Below are 18564 nucleotides of genomic sequence, written 5' to 3'. Positions count from 1 at the left end.
AAGGGTAAGGGTAAGGGTAATTGTACGAGTAATTTTAGGGTTAGGGTAAGGTCAAGTGTTAGGGTAATGTTTAGGGTTAATTTTAGGGTTAGGGTGAGGGAAACGTAAGGTTAAGTATTAGGTTACAGCTAAGGTTAAGGTTAAGAGTAAGTGTAAGGTTTAGGGTAAGGGTTAGGGTTAATTTAAGGGTCAGGGTAAGGGTTGGGGTAAGGTTTAGGGTAAGGGTTAGGGTTAATTTAAGGGTCAGGGTAAGGGTTGGGGTAAGGTTTAGGGTAAGGGTTAGGTTAAGGGTAAGTGTTAGGGTAAGAGTAAGGTTAATGGTAACCGTAAGTGTAAAGGTAAGGGTTAGGGTAAGGGTAAGAATAAGGGTATGGGTAATGGTAAGGGTGAGGGTAACAGTAAGGGTAAGTGTAAGGTTTAGATTTAGGCTAAGGGTAAGTGTAGCAGAAAGGGTAAGGTTTACGGTAAGGGTAAGTGTTAGGATAAGGGTAAGGTTTAGGGTTAGGTTAAGGGTAAGGGATAGGGTAAGGGATAGGGTAAGGGATAGGGATAGGGTAAGGTAAGGGTAAGGGTTAGGGTAACCGTAAGGGTAAGGGTACGGGTAGAAGTATGTGTTAGAGTAGGGGTTATGGTAAGGGTAAGGGTAAGGGTTAGGGTAAGAGTAAGTGTAAGGGTATGTGTAAGTGTACGGGTCACTGTAAGTGTTAGAGTAAGGGTTATGTTAGGGGTAACTGTTAGGGTAATGGTTAGGGTTAATTTTAGGGTTAGTGTGAGGAAAACGAAAAGGTAAGTATTAGGTTAAGGTTAAGAGCAAGTGTAAGGTTTAGGTTAAGGGTAAGGGTTAATGTAAGCGTCCTGGAAAGGGTTCAGGTAAGGTTTAGGGTTAGAGTTAGGTTAGGGTTAAGTGTTAGGAAAAGGGTAAGTTGTATGTATAAGAATAAGTGTGAGAGTAAGGGTATTGGTAATGATAAGGGTGAGGGTTAAGGATAAGGTATAAGGATAAGAGTATTTTAATTTTTTAATTCAATTAATTTTAAATTAAAATTTTTTAATTTAATTAATTAATATTTTAATTGTACGAGTAATTGTTAGGGTAAGTTTAAGCGTTGTTGTATGGCTTAAGGGTAAGGTTAAGTGTTAGCGTAATGGTTATGGTTAATTATAGGGTTAGGGTGAGAAAAACGTAAGGTTAAGTATTAGCTTAAGGTTAAGGGTAAGGTTAATGTTAAGAGTAAGTGTAAGGTTTAGGGTAAGGGTTAGGGTTAATGTAAGGGTCAGGGTAAGGGTTGGGGTAAGGTTTAGGGTAAGGGTTAGGTTCAGGATAAGTGTTAGGGTAAGTGTAAGGTTAATGGTAACCGTAAGTGTAAAGGTAAGGGTTAGGGTAAGGATAAGGGTATGGGTAATGGTAAGGGTGAGGGTTATGCTAAGAGTAAGTGTAAGGTTTAGATTTAGGCTAAGGGTAAGTGTAGCAGAAAGGGTAAGGTTTACGGTAAGGTTTGAGGTTTAGGCTTAGGTTAAGGGTAAGGGTAAGGGTAAGGGTAAGGTTTAGGTTTAGGAAAAGGGTAAGTGTAGCAGAAAGGTTAAGGGTTAGGGTAAGTGTTAGGGTAAGGGTAAGGTTAAGGGTAAGGGTAATGGTATGAATAAGGGTAAGGGTAAGGGAAATGGTACGGGTCAGGGTAAGGGTTAGAGTAAGGGTTTGAGTAAGGGTAAGGGTAAGGGTTAGGATAAGTGTAAGGGTGCAAGCAAGGATTAGGGCAAGAGTAAGTGTAAGGGTAATAGAAAGGGTTAGGGTAAGTTTAAGGGTAAGGGAAAGTGTTAGGATATGTTTTAGGGGAAGCAGAAGGGTAAGGGTTAGGTTAAGTGTAAGGGGAAGGGGAAGGTAAGGGGAAGGGTTGGAGTAAGGTATAGGGTAAGGGTAAGGTTATGGTTAAAGGAAAGAGTAAGGGTAAGGAAAAAGTAAAGGTAAGGATTTGGGTAATGGTAAGGGTGAGAAGGGTTAGGGTAAGGGTTACGGTAAGGGTTAGGTAACGCAGTGTACAACCTGGGACGTCACACGCAGAGCTGCCTCTGGCAAGGTGAGTGAGGAACAGATGTAGCAGTTGTTGTGTTGTAGGTCTCACTGTTCCTCTAAGCATCCCCTCTGTCTTTTAGAGGTGTTGTAGCTGTTTGAAGAGGGTAGATTGAAGCATCTGCCTCGGGGGCTGGTAAGCGGCAGAGGTAAGGGAGCAGATGAGAGTAACTTACCTAGTTGTGCTGTGTCTTTGGATGCTGCATCGGCCTATGCGTTTCTTTTTCTTTCACAGGTGTCTCGCACAGGCTCAAAGGAGCAAACTGCACTCTGAAGAGCTGTGTAAGAAGAGGGGCTGGTCATGAGCTGGGTTGGAGCAGAACGACCAAGTAGCACAAGGTGACTATGAAAGGTGTCCGTCTTGCTTTGCAGGTGCCGTGGCAGGCTCTCCACAGAAGTGGATAAGGATATGAGATAAGGCCAGAGAGCGACAAGGAGCGGCACGTGCAGGGATGGTTTTGAAGCGCTGCGGTGGCTTACTCTTCTGTTCATCAGGTGCCACAGGCAAGGTGGGTTGTAACATCAGTCGTTATATTTGCATGAAAGCAGTTCACTTGAATGCCACAGTGCATCTGAGTAGGGTGTTCTAGCAGAACAAGCTTGTCTGGCACAGCGGTGCCTGATGGCAGTGTGTTTCCTCAGGTGAAGAGGTGCCTGAAGCCCCATCCTATCTAGCCTGCACACAATTATCTGAGAATGAAAGCTGCTTTCCAGTAATTCAGAAAGCCAAGTTACGTCTCAGCCTTGAGCATCTCGGGCTTTGGGGCCTGTCTGTAACATTTGGCACCAGCACTAATACTTTTTTTGGCATATGTTTAGCGTTTGGTGCCTGTGTCTGGGATTTGGGCCCTGTCTCGAACCAGTGGGGCTTTGTCCTGGGTTTTGGAGCCTGCCTCTAGAGTTCAGGGCCTGTGATTAGGCTTTTGGGGTCTGTGTCTGGGGGCCGGTATCTGGGGGCAAGGGGGGAGCTGCTTGTAGACCCTTGGGGCCGGCATTGAGGGGGTTGGGAGCTGACTCTACACCTTTGGGGCCTGCTTCTGGGGGCGGGGTGGGGTTGAGACCAGCATCTGGGGGAGGGGTGGGAGCTCTTTGTATTCCTTTGGAGCCTGTGTCGGGGGGCGGGGGGGGGGGGGGGAAGGGGAGGGTTGGTTGGGAGGTGCTTGTACACTGTTGGAGCCTGGGTTGAGGGAGGAGGTTTGGAGCTGCTTCTACACCTTTGGGCCTGGCATCGGGGGTAGGGGGTTGGGTGCTGGTTGTAGGGGCCTGTGTTTGGGGGGGGGGGGCTTGGGACCTGCGTCTGGGGGAGGGGTGGGAGCTGCTTGTACACCTTTGGGGCCTGCATGTGTGGGGGGTCAGGGCCTGTGTCTAGCGGGCTGGGAACTGCTTGTACAATGTAGGAATCTGTTTCTGCAGGGTGGCTGGGAGCTGTTTGTACAACTTTGGGGCCAGCATCTGGGGGTGGCTGGGAGCTGCCTGTACACTGTAGGGGCCTGTGTTTGTGGGGGCCTTGGGGGCCTCCCTCGGGGGGGGGGGGGGGAGGGTTGGGAGCTGCTTGTATAGGGTAGGGGGCGTGCCTGGCAGGGGTTGGGAGCTGCTTGTAGAATTTGGGTCGCTGTGTCTGGGGGGTCGGTTGGGGCCTGTGTCTCAGGGGTGTTGGGAACTGGTTGTACACCTTTGGGTCCTGTCTCAGGGGGGGAGCTACTTGTACACTTTTGGGGTCTGTATTTGAGGGGGGTTGGGAGCTGCTTGTGCACTTTTGGACCTATGTTTAGGCTGGTTGGGAGTTGCTCATGCATTCTAGGTGCCTCCCTTTTGAGAAGGGTTGGGGCCTGCATCTGTGGGTGGTTGGGAGCTGCTTGTACACTATAGGGGCCATGGTCTTGGAGGGGGGTCTGGGCTGTTTATACACCTTTGTGGCCTGTGTTTGGGGGGGGGGGGGTGGGCCTGTGCCTGGGGAAGTTGGGAGCTGTTTGTTCACTCTAGGAGCCTCCATTTGGGGGTCTTTGGGGCCTCCCTTTGAGGGGGAGGGAGTTGGGAGTTGGTTGTACACCTCCGCATCCCGTGTCTTGGGGGGGGTGGGGGGAGTGGGACCGGTCTCTGAAGGGGCGGGTTGTGAGCTGCTTGTACACCTGTGTCGGGGGGAGTGTAGGGGGGTTGGCGGGGGTCGGGTCCGGGTCTTGGGCCAGTGTCTGGGTGGAGTCCAGTTCTTGGGAGGGGGTGGTGGGGTAGGAGCTGCTTGTGGGCAGTTGGGGTCTGCATCTGGGTGTGGTTGGTGCCTGCTTCTGTTGGCAGTTTGGGGCCTGCTTGTAGACTTGTGCAGCCTGGGTTTGGGGGCTTTTCTGTAACGTTTGGGGCCTGCATTTTTGCTTTGGGATGCATCTTGAGCTTTTGAGGCCTAGCAGTAGCATTTGGGGCCTGCATCTGGGGCTTTTCTGTAGCATTTTGGTTGCGTATTTGTGATTTGGGGCCTGTATCGTGGGTTTTGCCTTTTTTGTAGTTTCCATCTTTGTGTGTGTGTGTTTCGTTGTTGGTTGTCTGGGGTTAGGGGCAGTTTGGGGTTTGGATTAAGGTCAGTGTCATTAGCGTTAGGGGGTTGATAATAAGGGTTAGGGTTGTGGTTAGAGTTGTTAGGTTTAAGGGGAATAAGGATTTCAGGGTAAGGGGATCAAGGTTGTGGGAATAAAAATGTTGTTTTTGCGCAGTTACATCCTGTAGAGGGAAGGAAGGTGGTATTGAGATATGCTTGCAGTGATAAGACAGCTTAACAGTGTGAAATGAGTTCATCTGATTCGTGTCAATATGGAACAATGCTAGGGCCGCATGATATGATGAAAAGTCTGAGAAAACCGGAGTGGTTAATGTATATAGTTCTTGTATCTTGCAAAGGAATGGTCCAGCAATTCGGGTCAATAGGGGATAAGAGAACAAAGGGGTTTCAGAAAAACTGCTAACTTTTACAACTCTTGATGGGACACTATGCAAGTGTCTGCCATCCAGCCAAGATGGACAAAGGAGATGGACAAGAGAAAAGCCTGGGAGGAAGACTACGAGCCTTCAGTACGAGCGGCCCCCAGAGGGACCACCGGAGACTGATAACGCCTGCACCAGTGGGAGGGTTTGGATTCTGGGAACTAATTAGAATAACCCTGCCTTTTGTAGAAGTAGTAATGAATATGTATTAGCCTAGCAGCATAAAAACCAGCCACCTAATGTAACTTGTGTGCGTCTTGGTGGAGCAGAGACTCCTGGCGCACCCAGCGCTGCTTGCTTACCTCTATTCATTTAATAAATTGTAAATTTCAATTGCAATCCTATTTGGGACCCAGTCATTTATTACAAGTGGGCGCTCGTCCGGGAGGGCTTTGGTTCCTGATTTCTGGTTTGATCTAGGAGAGGCACCCCCACCATTTGGTGGCTGCTGTTTGAGTCAGGTCGGAACTCATGGCATCTTGAACCTGAATAAAGGTAAGCAAAGTTTCTGATTCTTTTTTTCAGCTCCCTTGCCAGCTGCAGCACTATATTTTGCCCGTAATTGTGCGTGTGAAGATCCGAACGAAGATGACGGAGTCGTAAGCATTTAAAGCGTATACCGTTTGGTTGGGTGGGGTTCGGTTGCCTGTGTGTGTAAGAGTGTGACTGAGATGGAACTTAGTTCCGAAGCGATTGTGGAGGTCTTCTAACCGCGGTTCCAATCTCCTGCGAGGGACTTGGCCGGCGAAGGACCGAAGGGATTCCTATAGGATTTGTGGGTGTGTGATAGGTCCTCGACCCCCTGCAAGACACTCTTACTAAGGTAACCAAGGGCTGTGGGAATTGCCAGAGTAAAATTCCTAGATGGGTCAGACAAAATCGAAGACCAGAGACCAGAAGAAAGGGAGCAAATTACCAGTCATACCACCAGAAAGTCCATTAGGAATAACGATTCGAAATTGGAATGATAGGGACCCCAGAAAAGGAAAAAGTAAATTAAAAATGGTCCAGTATTGTGTGACAGAATGGCCAAAGGAGCCTTTAAGACTACATGTCTTTTGGCCTGTTTTTGGATCCTTCGAAGACTGGATTTGCCAGGCCTTAAATATCCATGTTAATTCAAAGGAAGCTTTTAGCCAGGAAGAAAGTGATTATGCAGGATTATGGATCAGGAAGACTTCAGGTCCTTTTCCAGCCTCAATATTTACACTAAAAGCAGGTAAGAAATTTGAAGAACAAGAAGAACATGAAAAAGAAAAAGAAGATAAACGTGAGCCGTTGGATAAGCTACCACCTCCATATCCTAACAATCCACCCCCGGCGGCTCCCCCTCCGGTGGCTGTGGTATCGCCACCAGTACCACCGTTGCCCCAGCTTCCACCACCAACAGCACCAGAATTAGACCGACCTCCGGCCGCATGCAGGAGAAGTAGGACGGATGTATCTGAGAGGGCTTCTCTATATCCCTTAAGGGAGGTAACTGGTGTATAACTGGTGCGCGTCTTGGTGGAACAGAGACTCCCGGCGTACCCAGCACTGTTTGCTTACCTCTATTCATTCAGTGAATTGTAAACTTTGATTGTAATCCTATTTGGGACTTTTATTTATTATAACAGACAACCTTGTAAAACGCAGACAACCAGAATCCTTACAGCAATTAGGTGGAAATCACGGCGTAAGAAACATTACCACCTCAAAGAGTAAAAACCTCAAAAGAAATGTGACTTGTAACAGGCCAGCAGCTGTGTATTTTCTGTGAAGCACCAGCTAGATTATGAACCTTGAATAGCACAGTTAAAGGGGAAACAGGGGAGGGTCCCGGTCCTCGGCAGAAAAAAAAAGTGTATAAACTGTGTATGGAATTAGTAGGCACCCTCCTGCTTGTGGGACACCCGCCATTGTAATCTCGAATAATAATGCTACTGTACTGAGATCCTCGACTCAGCCTATGCTATTTGCTACAGATTGATTCAGGGTTTTAAGGTTTCAGGGATTGGGCACTAGGGTTGGGTTTCAGGGTAAGGGGTTTCAGGGTTTATGTTTAGGATTTTAAGGTTTTTAGGGTTGGAGTTTTAACGGTTAGGGTTTTAAGGATTTGGGGGTTAGGGTTTTAAGGGTTTCAGGGTTAGCGTGTTAGGGTATTAGAGTTTTTTGGGTTGTAGTGTTGATATGTTTTTTAGGGTTAGAGTCTTAAGGTTTTATTTTTGGTCAGTTATTTACGGTTAGGGTTTTAAGATCTTTTTTTTTTTTTTTTTTTTTTTCAGGTTAGTTTCTCCAGGGCCAGGGTTTTGAGTATCCTAATTTTGGGGGTTTGGATTTTGAGCATCTTAATTTTTGGGGTTAGGCTTTTGTGTGCCCTAATTTTTTGGGATCGGCTTTCAAGCATCCTAAGTAGTTGGGTTAGGGTTTTGAGCATCTTAATATTTTGGGTCTGGGTAATGAGCATCCTCAGTTTTCAGGATAGGGTTTTGAGCATCTTAATGTTTCCAGGATAGGGTTTGGAGCGTCCTAATGTTTTGGGTTGGGGCTTTGAGCGTCCTAATGTTTTTGGGTTAGGGTTTGGAGCGTCCTAAATTTTGAGGATAGGGTTCTGAGCATCTCAGTGTTTCCAGGATAGGGTTTTGAGCGTCCTAAGTATTTGGGATAGGTCTTTGAGCTTCCTAATGTTTTCCGGATAGGGTTTGGAGCATCTTAATGTTTTGGGTTTGGGTTTTGAGCGTCCGAATGTTTTTGGGTTAGGGCTTGGAGCATCCTAATGATTTTGGGTTAGGGCTTTGAGCGTCCTGTTTTCGGGATAGGGTTTTGAGCGTCCAAAGTTTTTGGGTTTGGGTTTTGAGCGTCCAAAGTGTTATAAGTTGCCCCCTTAATTAATTTTCAGAGAGCATTGTATTAATCATAGAAAGGAATTTATTGAGTAAGCAAACATCAAGCAAAACAGCACTGGGCAGCCGGGGAGTCTCAGCTCCGCCAACGGCACGCACCTCACCCCTGCCAGGGTCCCTTTTTATACCTTGCTAATTCTGGGATTACTCAGCACATCCTGGTATATTCTGCGACTGCGCGCACTGTTGCTATGTTCCCTCAACATAACCCTAAAATTAACCGTAACCATTACCCTAACACTTATCCTTACCTAACCCTAACCCTAACCCTTACTCTAACTTTTAACCCTGACCCATAACCTTAGACTTCCCCTACCCTTACCCTTACTCTTCCCCTTACCCTAACCCTTACCCTTACACTTACGGTTACCATTAACCTTACCCTTACACGAACACTTACCCTTACCCTATCCCTTACACTAATCCTTATCCATACAACTTCCGCTTACCCTAACACTTAACCTTAACCTAACCCTAACCCTAAACCTTACCTGAACCCTTACCCTGACCCTTACATTAACCCTAACCCTAAAATTTAACCTTAACCTTACCCTTAACTTTAACCTAATACTTACCCTTACTTTTCCCTCACCCTAACCCTAAAATTAACCCTAACCATTACCCCAACACTTACCCTTACCCTAACCCTTACCCTTACCATAACCCATACTCTAACACATACTTCTACCCGTACCCGTACCCTTACCGTAACCCTTACCCTTACCGTTACCATAACCCTTACCCTTACCCTATCCCTTACCCTTAACCTAACCCTAAACCTTACCCTTATCCTAACACTTACCCTTACCGTAAACCTTACCCTTTCTGCTACACTTACCCTTAGCCTAAATCTAAACCTTACACTTACCCTTAGCCTAACCCTCGCCCTTACCATTACCCATACCTTTATTCTTACCCTTACCGTAACCCTACGGTTACCATTAACCTTACCCTTACCCTAACACTTATCCTGAACCTAACCCTTACCCTAAACCTTACCCCAACCCTTACCCTGACCCTTACATTAACCCTAACCTCTACCCTAAACCTTACACTTACTTTTAACCTTAACCTTACCCTTAACATTCACCTAATACTTACGCATACATTTTCCTGACTTTAACCCTAAAACTAACCCTTACCCTAACCCTTACACTTACCCTAACCCTAACCCTTACTCTAACCCTTACCCTGACCTGTACCCTTACACTTACCCTTACCCTTATACTTACCCTAATTCTTACCCATACCATAACCCATACCCTAACACATATTTGTACCCTTAACCTTACCCTTACCCTTAACCTTACCCTTACCCTTACTCTATCCGTTACCCTTACGCTTACCCTTAACATAAACCTTACCCTTGACCTTACCCTTACCATAAGCCCTACAACAACACTTACATGTACACTTATGCTTGCACTTACCCTAGCAATTACTCGTACAATTACCCTTAACCTAACCATAAACATTAAGGATAAGCTTAAGGGTCACCCTTAAGGTTAACGTTATCCTAACACTTAAGGGAACTTATTCTATCTGTTAGATAACGGATAGAACTTATTCTATCCGTTACTCTTACACTTTCCCTGTTAAGGGAAAGTGTAAGAGTAATGGATAGAATAAGGGTAAGTGTAACGGTTAAGTGTTAGGGTAATGGTTAGGGTTAATTTTAGGATTAGGGTGAGAAAAATGTAAGGTTAAGTACTAGCTTAAGGTTAAGGGTAAGGTTAAGTTTAAGAGTAAGTGTAAGGTTTAGGTTAAGGGTTAGGGTTAATGTAAGGTTCAGGGAAAGGTTTGGGGTAAGGTTTAGGGTTAGGTTCAGCTTAAGGGTAAGGGTTGGGGTAAGGTTAAGGGTATGGATAAGGATAAGTGTAAGGGATAGGGTAAGGGTAAGGGTTAGCGTAAGGGTAAGATTAATGGTAAGGTTTATGTTAAGGGTAAGCGTAAGGGTAACGGATAGAGTAAGGGTAAGGGTAATGGTAAGGTTAAGGGTACAAATATGTGTTAGGGTATGGGTTATGGTATGGGTAAGAGTTAGGGTAATGTAAGGGTAAGGGTGAGTGTAAGGGTATGGATCAGGGTAAGGGTTAGAGTAAGGGTTAGGGTAAGGGTATGTGTTAGAATAATGGTTAGGGTTAATTTTAGGGTTAGGGTGAGGGAAACGTAAGGGTAAGTATTGGGTTAAGGTAAGGGTAAGTGTAAGGTTTAGATTTAGGCTAATGGTAAACGTAGCAGAAAGGGTAAGGTTTACGATAAGGGTAAGTGTTAGGGTAAGGGTAAGGTTTAGGGTAACATAAAGGGTAAGGATTACGGTAAGGGTAAGGGTACGGGTAGAATTTGTTAGAATATGGCTTATGGTAAGGGTAAGGTTTAGGGTAAGAGTAAGTGTAAGTGTATGTGTAAGGGTACGGGTCATTGTAAGGGTTAGAGTAAGGGTTAGGGTAAGGGTAGGTGTTAGGGTAATGGTTAGGGTTAATTTTAGGGTTAGGGTGAGGGAAATGGAAGGGTAAGTATTAGGTTAAGGTTAAGGGTAAGGTTAAGGTTAAGAGTAAGTGTAAGTTTTAGGGTAAGGGTAAGTGTTAGGGTAATGGTTAGGGTTAATTTTAGGTGTATGGTGACGGATAAGAAAGGGTAAGTAGTAGGTTAAGGTTAAGCGTAAGGTTAAGGTTAAGAGTAAGTGTAAGTTTTAGGGTACGGTTTAGGGTTAATGTAAGGGTCAGGGTAAGTGTTTGGGTAAGATTTAGGGTTAGGGTAAGAGTAAGTATATGGGTAATGGTAAGGGTAAGTGTTAGGGTTAGGGTAAGTGTAAGGTTTAGATTTAGGCTAAGGGTAAGTGTAGCAGAAAGGGTAAGGTTTACGGTAAGTGTAAGTGTAAGGATAAGGTTAAGGTTTAGGCTTACGTTAAGGGTAAGGGTAATGCTTTGGTAAGGGTAAGAGTAAGGGTAAAGGTAAGGGTTACGGTAAGGGTAAGGGTACTGGTAGAAGTATGTGTTAGAGTACGGCTTATGGTAAGGGTACAAATAGCTCCCCCCCAGAGACAGGACCCAAAGGTGTACAACCAGTTCCCAACACCCCTGAGACACAGGCCCCAACCCCCCCCCCAGACACAGGGCCCCAAATTCTACAAGCAGCTCCCAACCCCTGCCAGGCACGCCCCCTACCCTATACAAGCAGCTCCCAACCCTCCCCCCCCCCCCGAGGGAGGCCCCCAAGCCCCCCACAAACACAGGCCCCTACAGTGTACAGGCAGCTCCCAGCCGCCCCCAGATGCTGGCCCCAAAGTTGTACAAACAGCTCCCAGCCACCCTGCAGAAACAGATTCCTACATTGTACAAGCAGTTCCCAGCCCGCTAGACACAGGCCCTGACCCCCCACACATGCAGGCCCCAAAGGTGTACAAGCAGCTCCCACCCCTCCCCCAGACGCAGGTCCCAAGCCCCCCCCCCCAAACACAGGCCCCTACAACCAGCACCCAACCTCCTACCCCCGATGCCAGGCCCAAAGGTGTAGAAGCAGCTCCAAACCTCCTCCCTCAACCCAGGCTCCAACAGTGTACAAGCACCTCCCAACCAACCCTCCCCTTCCCCCCCCCCCGACACAGGCTCCAAAGGAATACAAAGAGCTCCCACCCTTCCCCCAGATGCAGGTCTCAAACCCCCCCTGCCCCCAGAAGCAGGCCCCAAAGGTGTAGAGTCAGCTCCCAACCCCCTGAATGCTGGCCCCTAGGGTCTACAAGCAGCTCCCCCCTTGCCCCCAGATACCGGCCCCCAGACACAGACCCCAAAAGCCTAATCACAGGCCCTGAACTCTAGAGGCAGGCTCCAAAACCCAGGACAAAGCCCCAGTGGTTTGAGACAGGGCCCAAATCCTAGACACAGGCCCCAAACGCTAAACATATGCCAAAAAAAGTATTAGTGCTGGTGCCAAATGTTACAGACAGGCCCAAAAGCCCGAGATGCTCAAGGCTGAGACGTAACTTGGCTTTCTGAATTACTGGAAAGCAGCTTTAATTCTCAGATAATTGTGTGCAGGCTGATTAAGGAGCTATTGGGGAGGCAAGGACAATCCCCAGACAAGAACTGTATATCTCGAAACAAGACACTGGAACTCATGATAAGGAAGCGGCAGGCAGACAGAGAAACGAATGTAAGGACTATAAATCTCGAAACTGGACATTGGAATTCATTATAAAGATACAACAAACGGGAGAATTGGCAACAACCAGCTCTTGCAATTAAGAAACATGCCAATTCAGCAGATTCCTGACCAAAGGTGAAAAGTACACTGTGAGGAAGACTCGGGGTCTTCCTCCCAAAGACCCCTGCCCACGTCCCAAAGACCCCTGCCCACAATTCTTGGAAGGCTCTGCGCAGGCGCAAGGTGCCAAAAGGCTAATTAGCATGAGAAGCGAGGGAAGGCGGGGATAGGTAATGCATATGTATAGGTGCTTGTAGAATATTGATAGACTGATTGTATAAATTCAAGACTGCTTTCTGCTTTGGGTATGCACGATAGGTGGAGAGATCCCCCGTGCATCCAGCGCTGCAATAAAGAATATACCACTTAAAGGAATTTTGGCTTCGATCTTTGAATCTAGGCTAGATAGGATGGGGCTCCAGGCACCTCTTCACCTGAGGAAACACACTGCCATCAGGCACCGCTGTGCCAGACAAGCTTGTTCTGCTAGAACACCCTACTCAGATGCACTGTGGCATTCAAGTGAACTGCTTTCATGCAAATATAACGACTGATGTTACAACCCACCTTGCCTGTGGCACCTGATGAACAGAAGAGTAAGCCACCGCAGCGCTTCAAAACCATCCCTGCACGTGCCGCTCCTTGTCGCTCTCTGGCCTTATCTCATATCCTTATCCACTTCTGTGGAGAGCCTGCCACGGCACCTGCAAAGCAAGACGGACACCTTTCATAGTCACCTTGTGCTACTTGGTCGTTCTGCTCCAACCCAGCTCATGACCAGCCCCTCTTCTTACACAGCTCTTCAGAGTGCAGTTTGCTCCTTTGAGCCTGTGCGAGACACCTGTGAAAGAAAAAGAAACGCATAGGCCGATGCAGCATCCAAAGACACAGCACAACTAGGTAAGTTACTCTCATCTGCTCCCTTACCTCTGCCGCTTACCAGCCCCCGAGGCAGATGCTTCAATCTACCCTCTTCAAACAGCTACAACACCTCTAAAAGACAAAGAGGGGATGCTTAGAGGAACAGTGAGACCTACAACACAACAACTGCTACATCTGTTCCTCACTCACCTTGCCAGAGGCAGCTCTGCGTGTGACGTCCCAGGTTGTACACTGCGTTACCTAACCCTTACCGTAACCCTTACCCTAACCCTTCTCACCCTTACCATTACCCAAATCCTTACCTTTACTTTTTCCTTACCCTTACTCTTTCCTTTAACCATAACCTTACCCTTACCCTATACCTTACTCCAACCCTTCCCCTTACCTTCCCCTTCCCCTTACACTTAACCTAACCCTTACCCTTCTGCTTCCCCTAAAACATATCCTAACACTTTCCCTTACCCTTAAACTTACCCTAACCCTTACTATTACCCGTACAATTACTCTTGCCCTAATCCTTGCTTGCACCCTTACACTTATCCTAACCCTTACCCTTACTCAAACCCTTACTCTAACCCTTACCCTGACCCGTACCATTTCCCTTACCCTTACCCTTATTCATACCATTACCCTTACCCTTAACCTTACTCTTACCCTAACACTTACCCTAACCCTTAACCTTTCTGCTACACTTACCCTTTTCCTAAACCTAAACCTTACCCTTACCCTTACCCTTAACCTAAGCCTAAACCTCAAACCTTACCGTAAACCTTACCCTTTCTGCTACACTTACCCTTAGCCTAAATCTAAACCTTACACTTACCCTTACTGTTACCCTCACCCTTACCATTACCCATACCCTTATCCTTACCCTAACCCTTACCTTTACACTGACTGTTACCATTAACCTTACACTTACCCTAACACTTATCCTGAACCTAACCCTTACCCTAAACCTTACCCCAACCCTTACATTAACCCTAACCCTTACCCTAAACCTTACACTTACTCTTAACATTAACCTTACCCTTAACCTTTAGCTAATACTTAACCTTACGTTTTTCTCACCCTAACCCTATAATTAGCCATAACCATTACGCTAACACTTAACCTTACCCTTACAATAAGCCATACAACAACACTTAAATGTACACTTACGCTTACAGTTACCCTAGGAATTACTCGTTCAATGACTCCTACCCTTACCCTTACACTTACCCTTACCCTTACCCTTCTCCATACCATTACCCTTACCCTAAACCTTACACTTACCCTTATCCTTACCCTAACCCTCACCCTTACCATTAACCATACCCTTACTCTTCTCCTTACCCTAAACCTTACCCCAACCCTTACCCTAACCCTTACATTAACCCTAACCCTTAACCTAAACCTTACACTTACTCTTAACCTTAACCTTACCCTTAAACTAATACATACCCGTACATTTCCCTCACCATAACCCTAATTTTAACAGTACCCATTACCCTAACACTTATCCTTACCTAACCCTAACCCTTACTCTAACCCTTACCCTGACCTGTACCCTTACACTTACCCTTACCCTTACACTTACCCTAACCCTTTCCCTTACCATTACCGATACCCTTACCCTTACCCTTACCCTTACCCTTACCATTACCATTAACCTAACCCTTATCCTAACACCCTTACCCTAATCCTACACCTTTCTGCTACACTTACCCTTAGCCTAAATCTAAACCTTACACTTACCCTTACCCTTTCCCTCACCCTTACCATTACCCATATCCTTACTCTTCCTTTTACCGTTATCATTAACCTTAACCTTACCCTATCCCTTACAATTATCCTTGTCCATACAACTTACCCTTACCCTAACACTTACCCTTAACCTAACTCTACACCTAAACCTTACCTGAAACCTTACCCTGACCCTTACATTAACCCTAACCCTTATCCTAAACCTTACTCTTAACCTTAACCTTACCCGTAACCTTAACCTAATCCTTACCCTTACGTTTCCCTCACCATAAGCCTAAAATTTACCCTAACCATTACCCTAACACCCTTACCCTAACCCTTACTCTAACCCTTACAATGACCCATACCCTTACACATACACTTACACTTACTCTTACCCTAAACCTTACCCTTACCCTAACACTTACCCTTATCGTAAACCTTACCCTTTCTGCTACACTTACCATTAGCCTAAATCTAAATCTTACACTTACCCTTACTTGAACCGAATACTTACCCTTACGTTTCCCTCACCCTAACCCTAAAATTAACCCTAACCATTATTCTAACCCTTACCCTCACCCATACCCTTACACTCACCCTTACCCTTACATTACCCTAACTCTTACCCATACCATAACCCATACCCTAACACATATTTGTACCCTTAACCTTACCGTTACCCTTACCCTTACTCTATCCGTTACCCTTACGCTTACCCTCAAGGGTAAGGTTTATGTTAAGGGTAAGCGTAAGGGTAAGGGATAGAGTAAGGGTAAGGGTAAGGTTAAGGGTAACGGTAAGGTTAAGGGTACAAATATGTGTTAGGGTATGAGTTATGGTATGGGTAAGAATTAGGGTAAGTGTAAGGGTAAGGGTCAGGGTAATGGTAAGAGTAAGGGTTAGGGTTAGGGTAAGGTTAAGTGTTAGGGTAATGGTTAGGGTTAGTTTTAGGGTTAAAGTCAGGAAAATGTATGCGTAAGTATTAGGTGAATGTTAAGGGTAAGGTTAAGGTTAAGAGTAAGTGTAAGGTTTAGGGTAAGGGTTAGGGTTAATGTAAGGGTCAGGGTAAGGGTTGGGGTAAGGTTTAGGGTAAGGGTTAGGTTACGAATAAGTGTTAGGGTAAGGGTAAGGTTAATGGTAACCGTAAGTGTAAGGGTAAGGTTTAGGGTAAGGGGAAGAGTAAGGGGAAGGGGAAGTCTAAGGGTCCGGGTCAGGGTAAAAGTTAGAGTAAGGGTTAGGGTTAAGGTTCGGTAAGGATAAGTGTTAGGGTAATGGTTACGGTTAATTTTAGGGTTATGGTGAGGGAAACGTAAGGGTATGTATTAGTTTAAGGGTAAGGTTAAAGTTAAGATTAAGTGTAAGGTTTAGGTTAAGGGTTAGGGTTAGAGTAAGGGTTAGGGTTAGGGATAGGGTTAGGGTTAGGGTTAATGTAAGGGTCAGGGTAAGGGTTGGGGTAAGGTTTAGTTTAAGGGTAAAAGTATAATGGTAAGGGTAAGAGTGAAGGTTAGGGTAATGGTTAGATTTAGGTAAGGGTGAGGGTTAGGGTAAGGTTTAGAATTAGGCAAAGGGTAAGTGTAGCAGAAAGGGTAAGGTTTAGGATACGAGTAAGTGTTAGGATAAGGGTAAGGTTTAGGGTTAGCTTAATAGTAAGGTTAAGAGTAATTGTACGAGTAATTGCTAGGGTAAGTGCAAGCGTAAGTGTACATGTAAGTGTTGTTGTATGGCTTATGGTAAGGGTAAGGTCAAGGGTAAGGTTTATGTTAAGGGTAACCGTAAGGGTAAGGGATAGAGTAAGGGTAAGGGTAGGGTTAAGGGTAACGGTAAGGTTAAGGGTACAAATATGTGTTAGGATATGGGTTATGGTATGGGTAAGAATTAGGGTAAGTATAAGGGTAAGGGTAAGTGTAAGGGTACAGGTCAGGGTAAGGGTTAGAGTAAGGGTTAGGGTTAGGGTTAGGGTAAGGTTAAGTGTTACGGTAATGGTTAGGGTTAGTTTTAGGGTTAAAGTCAGGAAAACGTATGCGTAAGTATTAGGTGAATGTTAAGGGTAAGGTTAAGGTTAAGAGTAAGGGTAAGGTTTAGGGTAAGGGTTAGGGTTAATGTAAGGGTCAGGGTAAGGGTTGGGGTAAGGTTTAGGGTAAGGGTTAGGTTCAGGATAAGTGTTAGGGTAAGGGTAAGGTTAATGGTAACCGTAAGTGTAAAGGTAAGGGTTACGGTAAGGGTAAGAATAAGGGTATGGGTAATGGTAAGGGTGAGGGTTAGGCTAAGGGTAAGTGTAAGGTTTAGATTTAGGCTAAGGGTAAGTGTAGCAGAAAGGGTAAGGTTTACGGTAAGGGTAAGTGTTAGGATAAGGGTAAGGTTTAGGGTTAGGTTAAGGGTATGGGATCGGGTAAGGGTAAGGGTAAGGGTAAGGGTAAGGGTAAGGGTAAGGGTAAGGGTAAGGGTAAGGGTAAGGGTTATGGTAAGGGTACGGGTACGGGTAGAAGTATGTGTTAGAGTATGGGTTATGGTAAAGGTAAGGGTTAGGGTAAGGGTAAGTGTTGGGGTAATGGTTAGGGTTAATTTTAGGGTTAGGGTGAGGGAAAAGTAAGGGCAAGTATTAGGTTAAGGTTAAGGGTAAGGTTAAGGTTAAGTGTAAGTTTTAGGGTAAGGGTTAATGTAAGGGTCAGGGTAAGGGTTCAGGTAAGGTTTAGGGTTAGGGTTAGGTTAAGGTTAAGTGTTAGAGTAAGCGTAAGTAGTATGGATAAGGATAAGTGTCAGGGATAGGGTAAGGGTAAGTGTTCGGGTAAGGGTAAGGTTAATGGTAACCGTAAGTGTAAGGGTAAGGGTTAGGGTAAGGGGAAGAGTAAGAGGAAGGGGAAGGGGAAGTCTAAGGGTCCGGGTCAGGGTAAAAGTTAGAGTAAGGGTTAGGGTTAGGGTTCGGTAAGGATAAGTGTTAGGGTAATGGTTACGGTTAATTTTAGGGTTATGGTGAGGGAAACGTAAGGGTATGTATTAGTTTAAGGGTAAGGTTAAAGTTAAGATTAAGTGTAAGGTTTAGGTTAAGGGTTAGGGTTAGAGTAAGGGTTAGGGTTAGGGTTAGGGATAGGGTTAGGGTTAGGGTTAATGTAAGGGTCAGGGTAAGGGTTGGGGTAAGGTTTAGTTTAAGGGTAAAAGTATAATGGTAAGGGTAAGAGTGAAGGTTAGGGTAATGGTTAGATTTAGGTAAGGGTGAGGGTTAGGGTAAGGTTTAGAATTAGGCAAAGGGTAAGTGTAGCAGAAAGGGTAAGGTTTAGGATAAGGGTAAGTGTTAGGATAAGGGTAAGGTTTAGGGTTAGCTTAATAGTAAGGTTAAGAGTAATTGAATGAGTAATTGCTAGGGTAAGTGCAAGCGTAAGTGTACATGTAAGTGTTGTTGTATGGTTTATGATAAGGTTTAGGTTAAGGTTAAGGTTTATGTTAAGTGTAAGTGTAAGGGTAACGGAGACAGTAAAGGTAAGGGTAAGGGGAACGGTAAGGTTAAGGCTACAAGTACGTGTTAGGGTATGGGTTATGGTAAGGGTAAGGGTTAGGGTAAGGGTAAGTGTAAGGGTACGGGTCAGGGTAAGGGTTAGAGTAAGGGTTAGAGTTACGGTTAGGGTTAGGGTAAGGGTAAGTGTTGGGGTAATGGTTAGGGTTAATTTTAGGGTTAGGGTGAGGGAAACGTAAGGGTAAGTATTAGGTTACAGCTAAGGTTAAGGTTAAGAGTAAGTGTAAGGTTTAGGGTAAGGGTTAGGGTTAATTTAAGGGTCAGGGTAAGGGTTGGGGTAAGGTTTAGGGTAAGGGTTAGGTTAAGGGTAAGTGTTAGGGTAAGAG

At 45.6% G+C, this 18564-nt stretch overlaps 1 long non-coding RNA gene across 3 annotated transcripts; it reads left to right on the top strand.

Moving 5' to 3' along the window:
* The first annotated feature begins 1957 nt into the window (after positions 1-1957).
* On the top strand, positions 1958-6911 carry LOC311441852. Of its 3 annotated transcripts, none has more exons than XR_014696274.1 (4): positions 1958-2075; positions 2152-2350; positions 2441-2577; positions 5564-6911. It is a non-coding gene; the product is annotated as an uncharacterized lncRNA (long non-coding RNA). The 3 variants fall into 3 exon arrangements; XR_014696275.1 differs by lacking the exon at positions 5564-6911 and adding an exon at positions 5052-5244 and having other exon boundaries at positions 1961-2075; XR_014696276.1 differs by lacking the exon at positions 5564-6911 and adding an exon at positions 5066-5244 and having other exon boundaries at positions 1963-2075.
* Positions 6912-18564: the final 11653 nt, after the last annotated feature.

Source organism: Aythya ferina, assembly GCF_964211825.1.
Source record: "Aythya ferina genome assembly, chromosome: 10".
Taxonomy (NCBI): Eukaryota; Metazoa; Chordata; class Aves; order Anseriformes; family Anatidae; genus Aythya; species Aythya ferina.
This window is presented reverse-complemented; position numbering and strand designations above follow the sequence as displayed.